A 15,097-nucleotide genomic window follows, 5' to 3' on the forward strand; every position below is an offset into this window, starting at 1 on the left:
ATGTGCAACTCTCTTTTATCTAGGCATGGTGTTTGAAATTTTTGGTGAGAAAAATAGAGAGAGATGAAAGAAAAATATGAACAATGGTGTTTGAGTTTAGGGTTTTGGTTGGAAAAGATGGTGAATAAGGAAAAGATATATTGGGAAGAACAAAAGATTTGTTTGGGGAAGAGAAAAGATGTATTGATTGGTGAAAAGTTGAGGTGATTAATAAATATGATTGATGGGTAATGAATGTGGAAGAAGAAAAGGTTTATAATTATGAGTTGGAATTGGAAAAGATGTAAAAATTTAGCCAGTTTTCGCACAAAATAACGCGTGTTACGATCGAGATTCTTGGAATCTCGGTCGCGACAAGAGTTTTTAAAGGAAGAAATTTTCTTCCTGAAATTCCTGTTTCGCTGCTCGTCTAGAGATTTTCAAAATCTCTACCGAGATTCTGGACCTGTAAATTGTAATCTGCATTTTTGACAATTGCAACTTGGAAACATTTATGTCTTCTTACACTTATATTCCATTAATGCTATTTAATCCCTGAAAAACTTAAAAAAAATTGAAAAATAAAATTAAAGGGTAGCTTTAAGGGCTTTCCTTAAACTAAAAATGAATAAGAAATAATGGAATTAAACACTTTATTAACTTGAAAACATATATACATCAATTAAAAACATCAAAACATATTTACAATTAATTATGAATAAACATAGTAAAATAATCAAACAAAAATTCAATCTTCATCCCGATGGATAGGAATTCTTCGTGCTTGAGTCCGGTTTATTTTTGCTTGTATTGTTACTTGTCTTTCTTGTGAAGAAAGAAACCGCGGACCAAGATGAAACTCGTGTTTGATAAGTCATTCGCTTTCCAAGAACTCAAAGTCAAGGACGGGAAATGGTTCATTCTCGCTCCAAGGAACAGAAATTGTGCCCTTGGTACCCAGAATAATTCCACAGACAATATTCCCATACCCAACCTTCTTGTTCTCCGAATGTGAGGTAGATATCAAACCTTCCATCAAAATCTTCGATGAATTCACAATATTTACCTGAAATATATCTCCTAAAACATACAAATCTGTGTCATGGACTACACTGCCAAAAACACGACTAAACAAACTATAGCAGAGAAATTTATGGAGATACAGTATGGAGTTTGAATTAAATGACTTGTTGAAAGCAAGACGTGGATTAAATCTCCAGAATCCTATCAACATCCTCCAAATATCTTGTGATGTCATATCTCTACCAGGATGGTGTTGTGATGTATTCTGTGGTGGAAATCCAAACCATTCATGCAATTCGGGATAACCGAACGTAAATTCTTTTCCATTGTTACGGAAACTGATTCGAACTCGCCGCTTGTCGACGAAACGAACTGTTGAAAAGAATTCCACTGCCCAATTTCCAATAATTGGGAATCGCATGGATGAAAACTTGGTCCATCCTAAATTGTTAAGGTAGCGATTCATATCTTCGCTAATTCTGAGTTCATCATTTAAGAACTCGTCCATGTACATCATGCCATAGAACACGACGTAGAGGAAATGCAAATATCTTCGTCCCTCATCTTCATTAAAAATGGGGAACCACGCACTGTAACGTGTTGATCAATGTCAACACATTTTCCGCAAACGGAATTATGTTTCTTCATTTGTTTTGGAGAAGAAGTCATGTTAAATGATTTTTGGTTGTCTGTAGACTTAAGAAAATTGTAAACAGAGAATTCAGAATTTCTGAAAGAGAAGAAAAGATATGAAAATTCTGAAAAACATTTAATTTATAGGTTACCAAAACAAAAAATTATGACTTTTAAAATTGAAAAGGTGCCAAATGGTACCTTTTGGTGAAAAGTTAACCTTAAAAATTCGAATTTATGCATGAGAAAATAGGAAGGAGAAGAAATACTGTGAACAACACATTAAAAATGCCGTGTCGCAATCGAGATTCTTGGAATCTCGGTCGCGACACGCTTTGCTTTTCAGTAAAGACTTAATGTTGAACCTTTCCAGTCGCGGTAGAGATTTTTAGAATCTCTACGCGAGGAGAAACTTTCCTAAGGCTGAAAAATGAAAATCTCAGTTGAGATTGTAAGAATCCATGTAGAGATTTTTAATAAAATTTAATTTTAGACTTAAAAACACATTTATTTTGTTTAATAAGATACAAAAACATTTTTTTTAATATCTTTTTCAATGATCAAACTTTATTATTATTAATTTTTTTCTGATCTAACTATTAATTTCTAATGAATTAAACTTAAACTAAAATAAAATAAAATTTTAAAAACTAAAAACTACGAACTAAAAACTACAAACTAAAAACTACGAACTTCTTAAAAATAATCCACAAATTCAATTACTTGGATTGGAGCTCCATCATAATAAATTTTACAACAATTACCATTAACATTAAATCGTTCTACTTTAGAATTTTCTAATTCCAAAGCTCCATATTCAAATGTTTTAGTAACTAAATGTGGTCCAGTCCATCTAGACTTAAGCTTACCTGGAAATAACCTCAATCGGGAATTAAAAAGTAAAACTTTATCCCCAATATTGAAAGTTTTGACCTTAATTCTGGCATCATGCCATTTTTTCACTTTCTTTGTGCACCTTAGCATTTTCGTAGGACAAGTAACGTAACTCATCCAATTCATTCAAGTCGAACAAACGCTTTTTACCTGCGCTTTGTAAATCATAATTAAGGGTTTTGATTGCCCAATATGCCTTATGTTCTAATTCTACCAGTAAATGACAAGCTTTACCATAGACTAATCTATATGGTGTCATTTCTATAGGTGTTTTGAATGCGGTACGGTATGCCCATAGCGCATTGTTAAGTTTGTGAGACTAGTCTCTTCTAGAAGACGAAACTGTTTTCTCTAATATCCATTTGAGTTCTCTATTTGAAATTTCTACTTGACCATTCGTTTGAGGGTGGTATGGAGTAGATACACGGTGATGTACTCCGTATTTCTTCACAAGCGATTCAAATTTTCTATTTATGAAATGAGTACCTCCATCGCTTATCATTGCTCTAGGAACTCCAAATCGATAAAATATTTTGTTTAAAAACTTAACAACTACCTTAGCATCATTAGTCGGGGTTGCAATTGCTTCAACCCACTTTGAAATATAGTCTACGGCTACTAAAATGTAATTTTTGCCAAAAGAAGGAGGAAAAGGACCCATAAAGTCGATTCCCCACACATCGAAGATTTCAACCTCCAACATGTTTGTAAGGGGAATTTCATCTTTCTTACCTAAATTTCCTGCTCTTTGACACTTATCACAACGGTTAATAAATGAACGAATGTTTTTAAACAGAGTAGGCCAAAAGAATCCACATTCTAATACCTTTGCTACTGTTTTACTTACACCATTATGACATCCATAAGAGCTTGCATGACATTCTAACATAATAGAATTATATTCTGACTCACTAACACATCTCCTAAGCATTCCATCACCACATGTTTTGAACAAGAATGGATCTTCCCAAAAGTATTTTTTAACTTCTGAAAATAATTTCTTCTTTTGCTGGAAGCTCAATCCATCAGGAATAATATTAGCAGCAAGGTAATTAGTTATATCCGCATACCATTATGCTATTAAACTTTTTACTTGCATGAGATGTTCATCAGGGAAATCAGCTCGTATGCATATGGTCTCACCAATGGGACCATTTTCATCTTCAAGTCTTGATAGATGATCAGCGATAAGATTCTCGACTCCCTTTTTTATCTTTTATTTCAAATATCAAATTCTTGTAATAATAAGACCCACCTAATAAGACACGGTTTTGCATCTTTCTTAGCAAACAAATACCTCAAAGCAGCATGATCGGTGTAAATGATGACTTTAGACCCTAACAAGTATGATCTAAACTTATCACATGAAAACTACTGCTAGCATTTCTTTTTCGATTGTTGTGTAATTTAAGTGTGCACCGAATAAAAGTGTGACTTGCATAATATATGACATGAAGTTTCTTATCTTTCCTTTGACCTAATACACATCCAACGACTAAGTCACTTAGGTCGCACATAATTTCGAAAGGTAAATCCCAACTGGGCTTAACAATTATGGGTGCACTGACTAAAGCAATTTTTAATGTATTAAAGGCTTGCAAAAAATCCTTGTTAAAATCAAAAGGAGCATAATTCATAAGTAAATTAGTAAATGGTTTGGCAATTACAGAAAAGTTCTTTATAAACCTTTTGTAAAAACCCGCGTGTCCTAAAAATGATCTTACTCCCTTAACCGTGGTTGGTGGGGGTAAATTTTCAATTACTGAAGTTTTCACTCTATCCACTTCCAATGCTTTTTCAGAAATTTTGTGTCCTAAAACTATTCCTTCATCTATCATGAAGTGACATTTTTCCCAATTAAGTACTAGGTTCGTCTCTTCACATCTAGACAATACTTAATCTAAGTTTTGTAAACATGCATCGAAAGAATCTCCATAGATGGAAAAATCATCCATAAATACTTCGATGATATCTTTAATGAAATCATTAAAAATAGAAGTCATACAATGTTGAAACGTTGCGGGTGCATTACATAGACCAAAGGGCATTCTTCTATAAGCAAAAGTTCCATAGGGACATGCGAAGGTAGTTTTATCTTGGTCATCCGGGTAAATATAAATTTGAAAGAATCCGGAATACCCATCTAGAAAACAATAAAATGCATGACCGACTATCCTCTCGATCATTTGATCGATGAAAGGAATAGGAAAATGATCTTTCCTAGTTGTCGTGTTTAGGTTCCTATAATCTATAAAACCCCTCCAACCTGTGTTGGTTTGTGTAGGTATTAACTCACCTTCATCATTTTTTACTACAGTCATACCTCCTTTCTTTGGTACACAATGGATCAGACTAACCCATTCACTATCCGAAATTGGATAGATAATTCCATTATCCAAAAGTTTTGTGATTTCATTTTTTAACTACTTCTTTCATATTCGGATTTAGACGTCTTTGCCTATCCGCTTTAGGAGGGTTTTCTTCTTCTAAATGAATCCTATGCATTACAATGCTGGGATTAATTCCCTTAAGGTCTGAAATTTTCCAACCTATACTTCCTATCCTATTTCTAACAATTTCTTTTAAACTTAATTCTCGTTCATTAGTCAATTTGTTAGAGATAATAATAGGCAGAGTATCGCCTTTACCTAGAAAAGCGTATCTCAAATGGCAGGGTAACTCTTTTAATTCTAATTTTGGTGGTCTTAAAAATGAGGGTGGAATTGGTCCATCATCACGAATCAAAGGCTCTGGAGCCTTATCTTCCATTTCTTCTTCAATTATTGGTTCAATTATATTTTCCTCTTTAGAAATATCACTAACACATTCATCAATCAAATCAAGTTTCATACAAACAAACTCTTCCATAGGATATTTCATAGCTCTATTCATATTAAACTCAATTTCATCTTCTCCTATTCTCAAAATTACTTTTCCTTCCGATACATCGACTAATGCACGTCCTGTATTCATAAACGGTATACCAAAAATTAGTGGACAATTAAAGTCATATGCAAAGTCTAGTATTACAAAGTCGGTAGGAAAAATGAATTTATCGACTTTTACTAAACATCTTCAATTATACCATAGTGGTTTGATCCGCTAGTTGCAAAACCATATTAGTGCGTTTAATGTCTTCCCTAACTTTTTAAATATTGACATTAAGTTAATGCTCGCTCCTAAGTCGCAAAAAGAACTTGGGAATTCGATATCTCCCAATTTACAAGGGATGGTAAAACATCATGGGTCTTTCAACTTAGTCGGAAAATGACTCGACACGATTGTACTACAATCTTCCGTTAGAACTATGGATGAAACACCTTCCCAACTTATTTTCTTAGAAATTAAATCATTCAAAAACTTATCATAGTTAGGAATTTGGGTTATGACATCCATAAACGTTAAATTAATATGTAAATTTTTAAGTTTATCTAAAAATGTCAAAAGTTGTTTATCATAGTCCTTGTTTCGGACTTTGTGTGGAAAAGGGGCTTTTGGTTGAAATGCACATGCATTAGCATCTTTGGGCGAACTCTTTGAATTTTCATTCACTTCTTTGGACTTTGTCGTCAAATCATTTTCCTGCAAAATGTTAGTAGCATTTCCGGGCATTTTCGGACCTAAATAATGTTTTCCCGATCTGAGAGTTATAGCCTTAACTTGCTCTTTAGGATATTCTTCCATATGGCTAGGAAGGCTACCCTCTTTTCGGGATGGAATTGACTTGGCAATTTGTCCAATTTGTACTTCCAAATTATGGATGCTAGACGAGTGGTTCTTAAACAATTGATCAAACTTGTTCTCAATACGTTTAAAACCTTCATCATGGTTGTTAATCTTACCACCAATAGCATCTATAAATTTTTCAATTTTAGAAGATAGTGTGCCAATAGTGTCTCTTGATTGATTTTGATAATTATTAGTTCTACCATGATTGGCACTGGTATTGTTATTCTCTTTCCAACTAAAGTTAGGGTTATTTCTCCATCCGGGATTATAGGTATTTGAATAATTTGATTTTGTCTTTGGACAAAATTTACCTGTTCTACCTCATCCGTACCACTACAATCCATATCAACTTGGATGGGATTTCAATTAACATCACACGGTGTCATAAGCTTGTCAATTTTATGCGAAAGCGTAGAAAATTGGGCTTGTAACATTGCAATAGGGTCAAGATTAACTATACCTTTAATAGATGATGAAGTTGAGGACGATGGTTTTGGAGTAACCGGTGTATGTGCACGTTCTGCAGGCCACATGCTAATGTTAATCGCCATTTCCTCTAAAAGTTCTTTTGCTTCAGCAGACGTCTTCTTCATAAATAACCCTCCCGACATAGCATCTAGTGAACCTCTTGTTGTGGAATTTATACCATTATAAAAAGTTTGGATTAAAAGTTCATTAGGAAAATGGTGGTGTGGGCATAAACGTTGAAGTTCTTTGAAGCGTTCCCATGCTTCATACATGGTTTCATTTTCATGTTGTGTAAATGATGTAATAATTTTTGCTGTTTTGGCTATGGGAAAATATTTGGATAAAAATGCTTAGGCTAATTGGTTCCAAGATTGGATTGTTCCGGCCGGTATAGGATTCAACCAAACTTTAGCTCTGTCCTTCAAAGTGAAAGGAAAAAGGTGAAGTTTGACTGCTTCGGCAGAAACGTCCGTAATTTTAAAGGTGTCACAAATCTCAAGAAAGTTAGTCAAATGGGTATTTGGGTTTTCATTAGGCAATCCATAAAATGTCACACTATTTTGCAACATATTCAGTAAAGCTGGTTTAATTTCAAATTGGTGTGCATTAATTTGGGGTCTAACTATACTGTTGGTAACACCGTTAACTCCTGGTGTAGCGTAATCTATAAGTCTAATGGGATCTGCCATTTCTACTACTTGTGGTTCTTGATTCTGTGTCCCTTTGTTCTTTTTCTTTTTCTTTTTATTTCTCTTAATTGTTCTTTCAATTTCTGGATCGAGTGATTCTGGTTGAATGCCCGAACTTCTAGTACCGTGCATGAACATAAATTACATGCACGAACTGAAATTTCCTTCAAAAAAAAAATGTAAGTAAATTTAATATGTATAAAATATAAATATAAATATAAGTATCTATAAACCAAGATTCAGAATAAAATACAATTTTTTTTTTATTATAAAAAACCAAATTGGCGTTCCCCGGCAACAGCACCAAAAACTTGTTGAGCGATTTCCGCAAGTGCACGGCTTTTGCTTGTAGTAATAAAAAGATATCGATCCCACAAGGAACGTTTTGATAAATAAAAACTTATTATTTTGATTAAATTCGTTTTCTCTAGGTTAATAGAAAAATCGTTAATTGGTTTAAATAGATATAGATTCTGATTCTAATTTTGCCAATAGTTTAGATTACAATTTATAGAAATTATGTTTAGGTTAAAGTAGAATTCAAGGCTTGTTTACATAAAGCAAGAAAACAACTTATAACTTTGATCTGATTATTAATGTGTAACAATTTATCGATTAATTCAACTTATTAGGCTTTGAACTGCTGACAATCTTTCCTCGATCGGCCTAAGACTGAAAACCTTAATCAAATTTGGTGTTTATATCCGATGAATCGAGTGCTCGCAAATAACCAAATATAAATCCAAATTTGCTTAAGTCTTCAACAAAGTTTTCACGGAAAATAAGATTTGTGTAAAAAGGTTTTTATGAACACACCAAATACATTACTTTAAGAATATCGCCTAGATCAGACTTAAAATAACAACAACAAAGAAGGAATTATATTGAAAAGATAATTCATTAGTTTATCATGAAACGTCACAAGTTAACAGAGAAGAAAAAGCTTGGATAACATTTTAACTAATTGAGTTCCGGGTTGTCAATCCTTTTCGTAACTTCGTAGGCTTGTCAGACCCTGTGCGCTTTCTATACTGGTTCCTCTCGCTGAATCCTCAGAATAGAACCTACTCGGTCTCTACCAAAGTGCAGACTTGACTTAGAAAAATACTCGAACTTAAACAATAATATCTGTGTCTTGTATCTAACTAATTGAACAACTTGTACAACAAGTATGCTTTTACAAAGTCGAAACAAAAAATCTTTAACTCCATTGAATGCTAAAATGCATCCTTTATTTATAGTTGTTGATGAGTTGTGTTGAAGGGATGAGTCTGTTGGTGAAGAGTCGTTTTTATCCGGATGAATAGATGTGTCGTTTTGGATTAAAAACATGTAAAATATGTTTGGCAAAGTTGCTGTTTCTGTAGAGATTATCATAATCTTGGTCACGTCTGTGGATTGAGGGGGAAGAGTACATGAATTCGCGTTTCTTCGCCAAGAAAAAGCATGTCGCGGCTGAGATATTGGGAATCTCGGTCTGGACAAAGACTTTTGCTCTCTTCTTGAGTTGCTTCTTTAGTCTCCGACGTGGCCTTTGAATCTCGTAAGCGTCTTTTACTCGTAAACTTGATTTCTCTCTCGTTTTTACTCCATTTTAGCTCCTATTTGGATTTTTTCAAATAATTTAGTACCTTGCACAATAGAAACAAATACAGACGTAAAATCGTTCTAAAAGAATATAATTAACATAATTTAAACATGAAACTGACGTAATTATGTATGGTATTTTTAGGTATAAAAGATATCGATTCTAGAAGGAACGTTTTGATAAATAAAAACTTATTATTTTGATTAAATTCGTTTTCTCTAGGTTAATAGAAAAATCGTTAATTTTTTAAATGGATATAGATTCTGATTCTAATTTTGCCAATATTTTGGGCTTATCAGTTTTGCCAACACTACACTGACCTAGTACACTTGCTAGAGTCTATATTCACCACACCACCTTGCGACCAGGGGTGAAACACATGATACCGAGCTTTAATGAAATTTCTCCATGTCCCCGAAACTATTTTGGCGAGCTTTAGTAGAAGGCATAATGATATGATAAAAACCTTATACCAACGAGATTAACTTCTAGTCCATTGAACGATTCTAAACTACGTTAAGTTTGTGTTTAAATTCTTAATGCTTCCATGGAGACTCCCCTTTCGATAGTGTGATACGACCAATGATTGAGTACGGACATGCTAATAAGCGTTCATTATAAACCGATTGTTGTATTTTAATGGCTTCTAAACAGCCTTCCTCCGAGATGAGAGGCTGATCCAAGTTTTTGAATTTTCGACTCAAGATTGCCTGTTAGTGTAGAGGAAAATGTGCGTCCGCGAGACGAGGAAGGAAAATCAAATTCTAAGTCGTACCTTTCATCAGTCTGCGACTGGAGAGATTCCCCTCTTGAAGATTTGTCGAGAACTTCTAGCGACAGGACTCGAATTCCCCATAGCTTTGATAAATGCTTCACGACTGAAAAGATGATATGCAAATTTCAGGAATCTTTGTTGGAGAACTGATTCAAAATCTGTTGGAAGAAAATACTGCTGAGATTGCTGATAATTAGTTGCTAGAATCTCTGAGTATCTGTTAGCTATTCTTTAGGGATTAAATTTCTGTTGAATAATATCTGTAGCTGATCTTTTTCAATTTATGTTTTTTGTAATCCTATAAATTGGGCATTATTCTTATTTATCATCTAAGTGAAATTACACTTCCTGCTGCTCCACGTTATATTTCCTTTCCTCTGTTTTTTCCTTCTAAATTACTGCTGCATTTTTCCCTTCTAAAAACAACATTTGGTATCAGAGCAATTTTGGCGTTTTGCCATAGGAACCAACAACAATGCAGTGAATATTGCCCAACCTTCCATGCCAATTTTTAAAGGAGATAATTATCAATTCTGGAGCATCAAAATGAAAACATTGTTCAAGTCACATGAGTTGTGGGACTTGGTAGAAAATGGATACAATGAGCAAGATGAGGAAACCAGATTGAGAGAAAACAAGAAGAAAGATTCAAAGGCACTGTTCATTATCCAACAAGCAGTCCATGAATCTATTTTCTCAAAAATTGCAGCAGCCTCAATAGCAAAGGAGGTATGGACAACTTTACAGCTGGCATATCATGGGTCATCCACAGTGGTCACGGTGAAGTTGCAGACACTTCATCGTGAATTTCAGAATTTGCACATGAAGAACAATGATTCAATGCAAGAATTCTTGACAAGGGTTGCAACAATTGTCAACCAAATGAAGTCATATGGAGAAGATGTCTCCGAAAGTAATACTGTGAGAAAGGTATTGAGGAGTTTAACTCCAAAATTTGACCATGTAGCTGCAGCTATTGAGGAGTCTAAAAATCTATTTACTTATTCTTTTGATGAATTGATGGGATCTTTGCAATCCCATGAAGCAAGAATAAACTGAACAAAAGAGAAATGTGATGAAAATGCATTCCAAGTGAAAGGAGTGGGTTCAACATCAAAATGGCATGAAAAAGGTGGAGGTCGTAGAAGAGGCAGAAGTGGATTTATCAGAATCGAGGCAGAGGAGGCGGCCGAGGATTCGAGCAAAGATCAAACAACAATAAAAGCAACATCCAATGTTTTTGCTGTAAGAGATATGGGCATGTGAAAGCAGATTGCTGTTTCAAAGATAAACAAGCAAATTTTGTAGAAGAAGCTGATGAAGAAAGTAGATTGTTTATGGCACACTCAGACACATCCAATACTCAAAGTGAAGTGTGGTTTATTGATAGCGGGTGTTCAAATCACATGACGGGCAGGAGAGAAATATTTAAGGATCTTGATGAGACTCAAAAGAAGAAGGTCAAGCTAGGTGATGATAACGAAATACAGGTGGAAGGAAAAGGAATAATAGCAATTAAAACCAGCTAAGATAAAACTAAGCTGTTATATGATGTTCAATTTGTTCCTAACCTAGCTCATAATTTATTGAGTGTTGGACAACTCATGGCCATTGGATACTCAATTATGTTTGACAATGATGTTTGTGTGATTAAAGATAAGCAATCAGATCAAACAATTGTCAGTATTCAAATGACCAAAAATAGGATGTTTCCATTTGAAGTCTCAAACTTGAATGATTTTGCCTTGGTTGTGGGAGAACAAAGCGATTCCAAATTATGGCATAAACGATATGCGCACTTGAATGGAAAAGGATTGCAACTGTTAGAAAGGAAAAACATGGTCCATGGGTTACCAAAAATTCAATCATTTGATTTGTGTGAAGGATGCATCTATGGCAAGCAAACTAGAGAATCATTTCCTATCGGGAGAGCATGGAGAGCCTCGGCATGTCTTGAATTGGTCCATGCAGATCTTTGTGGTCCTATGATTACAGAATCACTTGGAGGCAGCCACTACTTTCTCATGTTTACTGATGATTTCAGTAGAATGAGTTGGGTATATTTTTTGAAATTCAAGTCTGAAACATTTCAAAATTTCAAAAAATTTAAAGCATTAGTGGAGAAGCAAAGTGGTGCAAGCATTAAAGTACTTCGCACGGACAGGGGTGGTGAATTTCTTTCAAAACAATTCACTCAATTTTGTGAGGAGACTGGAATTCGAAGGGAGTTAACTGCACCATATACCCCAGAACAGAACGGAGTAGCGGAACGCAAAAACCGAACCGTGGTGGAAATGGCTAGGAGTCTCTTGAAGGAGAAAGGTCTTCCTAATCGGCATTGGGCAGAAGCAGTTGCAACTTCAGTCTATTTGCTGAATCTCTCTCCTACAAAAGCTGTTCAAAATTTCACTCCATATGAAGCATGGAAAGGGACCAAACCAACTGTGAGTTTTTTAAGAATTTTTGGTTGCATTGCTTATTCCTTAATTAATGCTCAAAATCGCCAAAAATTAGATGAAAAATCAACTAAATGTATCTTTGTTGGTTATTGTACTGAGTCAAAAGCATATAAATTGCATAATCCGTTAACTGGCAAGATAGTTGTCAGTAGAAATGTAATTTTTAATGAGACAGCAAGCTGGAATTGGAGAAGCAATGACACCAACAATGAAAGTCAGTCCCAAATTCCATTAATGGAGGAAGCAAATTCAACTCCATCAACTTCACAAATGTCAACACCAACAAATTCATCAACCTCAACCCCATCAACTTCAGCAGCCTCAACTCCGATCGAAAGCAGTCCGGTAACTACACCAAATATGACATCTAACAGTAGCAGCTCCGATGAATCTTTTGATGAAACACCACCAAGGAAATTCAGATCATTGAGGGAGGTTTATGAAGCGGAGGAGTTTGCATTAATTGTCCCAGATCCTACATCATATGAGGAAGTAGCAGAAAAAGAAGAATGTAGAGGGGCAATGAAAGAAGAGCTTTATGTCTATAGAGAAGAATTCAACTTGGGACCTGACAAACTTGCCTGATGGAAAGAAAGCAATTGGTGTGAAGTGGATATTCAAGACGAAGTTTCACGCTGATGGTAGCATTCAGAAGTACAAGGCACGTCTTGTCGCTAAAGGATATTCACAACGGCAAGGAATCGACTACGAGGAAACATTTTCACCTGTAGCTCGATTTGAAACTGTAAGGCTCTTTCTAGCATTGGCGGCTCAACTCAAATGGAAAATGTATCAATTTGATGTAAAATTGACATTTCTTAATGGAGATCTTGAAGACGATGTTTATGTCTCACAACCAGAAGGTTTTGTCATCCATGGGCAAGAAGATAAAGTGTACAAACTCAAAAAGGCTCTCTATGGCCTTAGACAAGCTCCAAGAGCATGGTACAACAAAATTGATGCATTCTTTCAGAAAAAAGGGTTTGAAAGAAGTCCAAATGAGCCAACTCTTTATTTGAAGAAGCAAGGAGATACTGATTTCATAATAGTATGCTTATATGTAGATGATATAACCTACATGGGGTCAAGTTCAAAGCTTGTGGAGGAATTCAAGTCTAATATGATGAGCACCTTCGAAATGACAAACTTGGGACTGCTGCATTATTTTCTTGGATTGGAAATTCAACAAGATGAATCTGGTGTGTTCGTTTCATAGAAGAAATATGCAATTGATCTATTGAAAAAGTTCAACATGACAAATTGCAAGATGGTAGCTACCCCAATGAATAAGAATGAAAAATTGAAGCAAGAAGATGGAGAAGAAGCAGCAAATCAGAGACAATTTAGAAGTTTGGTAGGTGGGTTGATCTATTTAACTCATACAAGACCTGACATTTCTTTTTCTGTTGGCGTTGTGTCGAGATTCATGAGCAATCCATCAAAGCTACACTATGGAGCAGCAAAGAGGATTTTAAGGTATATTGCAGGCACAACTAATTATGGAATTTGGTATACTCATGTATCCAATTTCAAATTGGTTGGATTTACAGATAGTGATTGGGCATCTTCACAAAATGATAGAAGAAGCACATCTGGGAATATGTTTGGACTTGGATCTGGCGCAATTACTTGGTGTTCCAAGAAGCAACCAATAGCAACCTTATCAACTGCAGAAGCAGAGTATGTTGCAGCCACTATAGCAGCATGTCAGTGTGTTTGGCTTAGAAGAATGTTATGTGATTTTAATCATAAACAACAAGAAGGGACCACATTGTATTGTGATAATGTTTCAGCAATTGCAATAGCAAAAAAATCAAACTTTTCATAACAGCACAAAGCACATTGAGCTGAGATTCCATTTCATTCGGGAACTGGTGGCGAAAGGAGAAATTACTTTGAAGTTTTGTTCAACTGATGTTCAACTTGCAGATATATTCACCAAAGCTTTGTCAAGTCAAAGACATGCTTTTCTTAGAAGCTTACTTGGTGTATGTGATTTTGAATCAAGGGGGAGTGTTGGAGAACTGATTCAAAATCTGTTGGAAGAAAATACTGCTGAGATTGCTGATAATTAGTTGCTAGAATCTCTGAGTATCTGTTAGCTATTCTTTAGGGATTAAATTTCTGTTGAATAATATCTGTAGCTGATCTTTTTCAATTTATGTTTTTTGTAATCCTATAAATTGGGCATTATTCTTATTTATCATCTAAGTGAAATTACACTTCCTGCTGCTCCACGTTATATTTCCTTTCCTCTGTTTTTTCCTTCTAAATTACTGCTGCATTTTCCCCTTCTAAAAACAACAATCTTCCTAGCCAATTGTGTCTCGTGATGAATATGCTTGATGAAAGATTGGTGGGAGAAAAGATGGGCAATCAAGAAGGAAGAATCCTTAGAGTTGTTCGTGTTAGTTGTCATGGTGTAGAAGCCGGCTAAGGTCCTCTCTCCTCAAGAAAAAAAACATGTTTTACTAAATCTACCTTAAATTGATAAAAAATTTATTTATTTATCTTTAAAAATGGTTAAATTCCAAAAAAAATCCCTGTGGTTTCATGGTTTTAAAAAAAACTCATGTGGTTTGTTTTTACAAAAAAAGGACCGTGTTATACATCGTTACAAGAATTACGGAAAATGGCTTAACACCGTTTAATTTGATGACGTGGCAAAGGGTAAAATTGTCCGAATTTGTTGGAGGATACTTCTTCTTTTTCTTCTTCTTCTTCTTCTTCTTCTTCTTTTTCTTCTAATTTCATTGTTTTCACTTTCTTTTTAATCTCAATTTTAAGTTTTTCTGATCTCTTTCTTCTTTTGAAGATCTTTTATTTAACGGGATCACCGAATCAATGACAACAAGCTGCA

At 34.8% G+C, this 15,097-nt stretch overlaps 1 non-coding gene across 1 annotated transcript; it reads left to right on the top strand.

The window, feature by feature from the left end:
* Window positions 1-6,939: 6,939 nt before the first annotated feature.
* LOC136207567 (small nucleolar RNA R71) lies at window positions 6,940-7,046 on the top strand. Its single transcript, XR_010676703.1, has one exon. It is a non-coding gene; the product is annotated as a small nucleolar RNA R71 (small nucleolar RNA).
* Window positions 7,047-15,097: the final 8,051 nt, after the last annotated feature.

The sequence above is a fragment of the Euphorbia lathyris genome, chromosome 9, assembly GCF_963576675.1.
Source record: "Euphorbia lathyris chromosome 9, ddEupLath1.1, whole genome shotgun sequence".
Taxonomy (NCBI): Eukaryota; Viridiplantae; Streptophyta; class Magnoliopsida; order Malpighiales; family Euphorbiaceae; genus Euphorbia; species Euphorbia lathyris.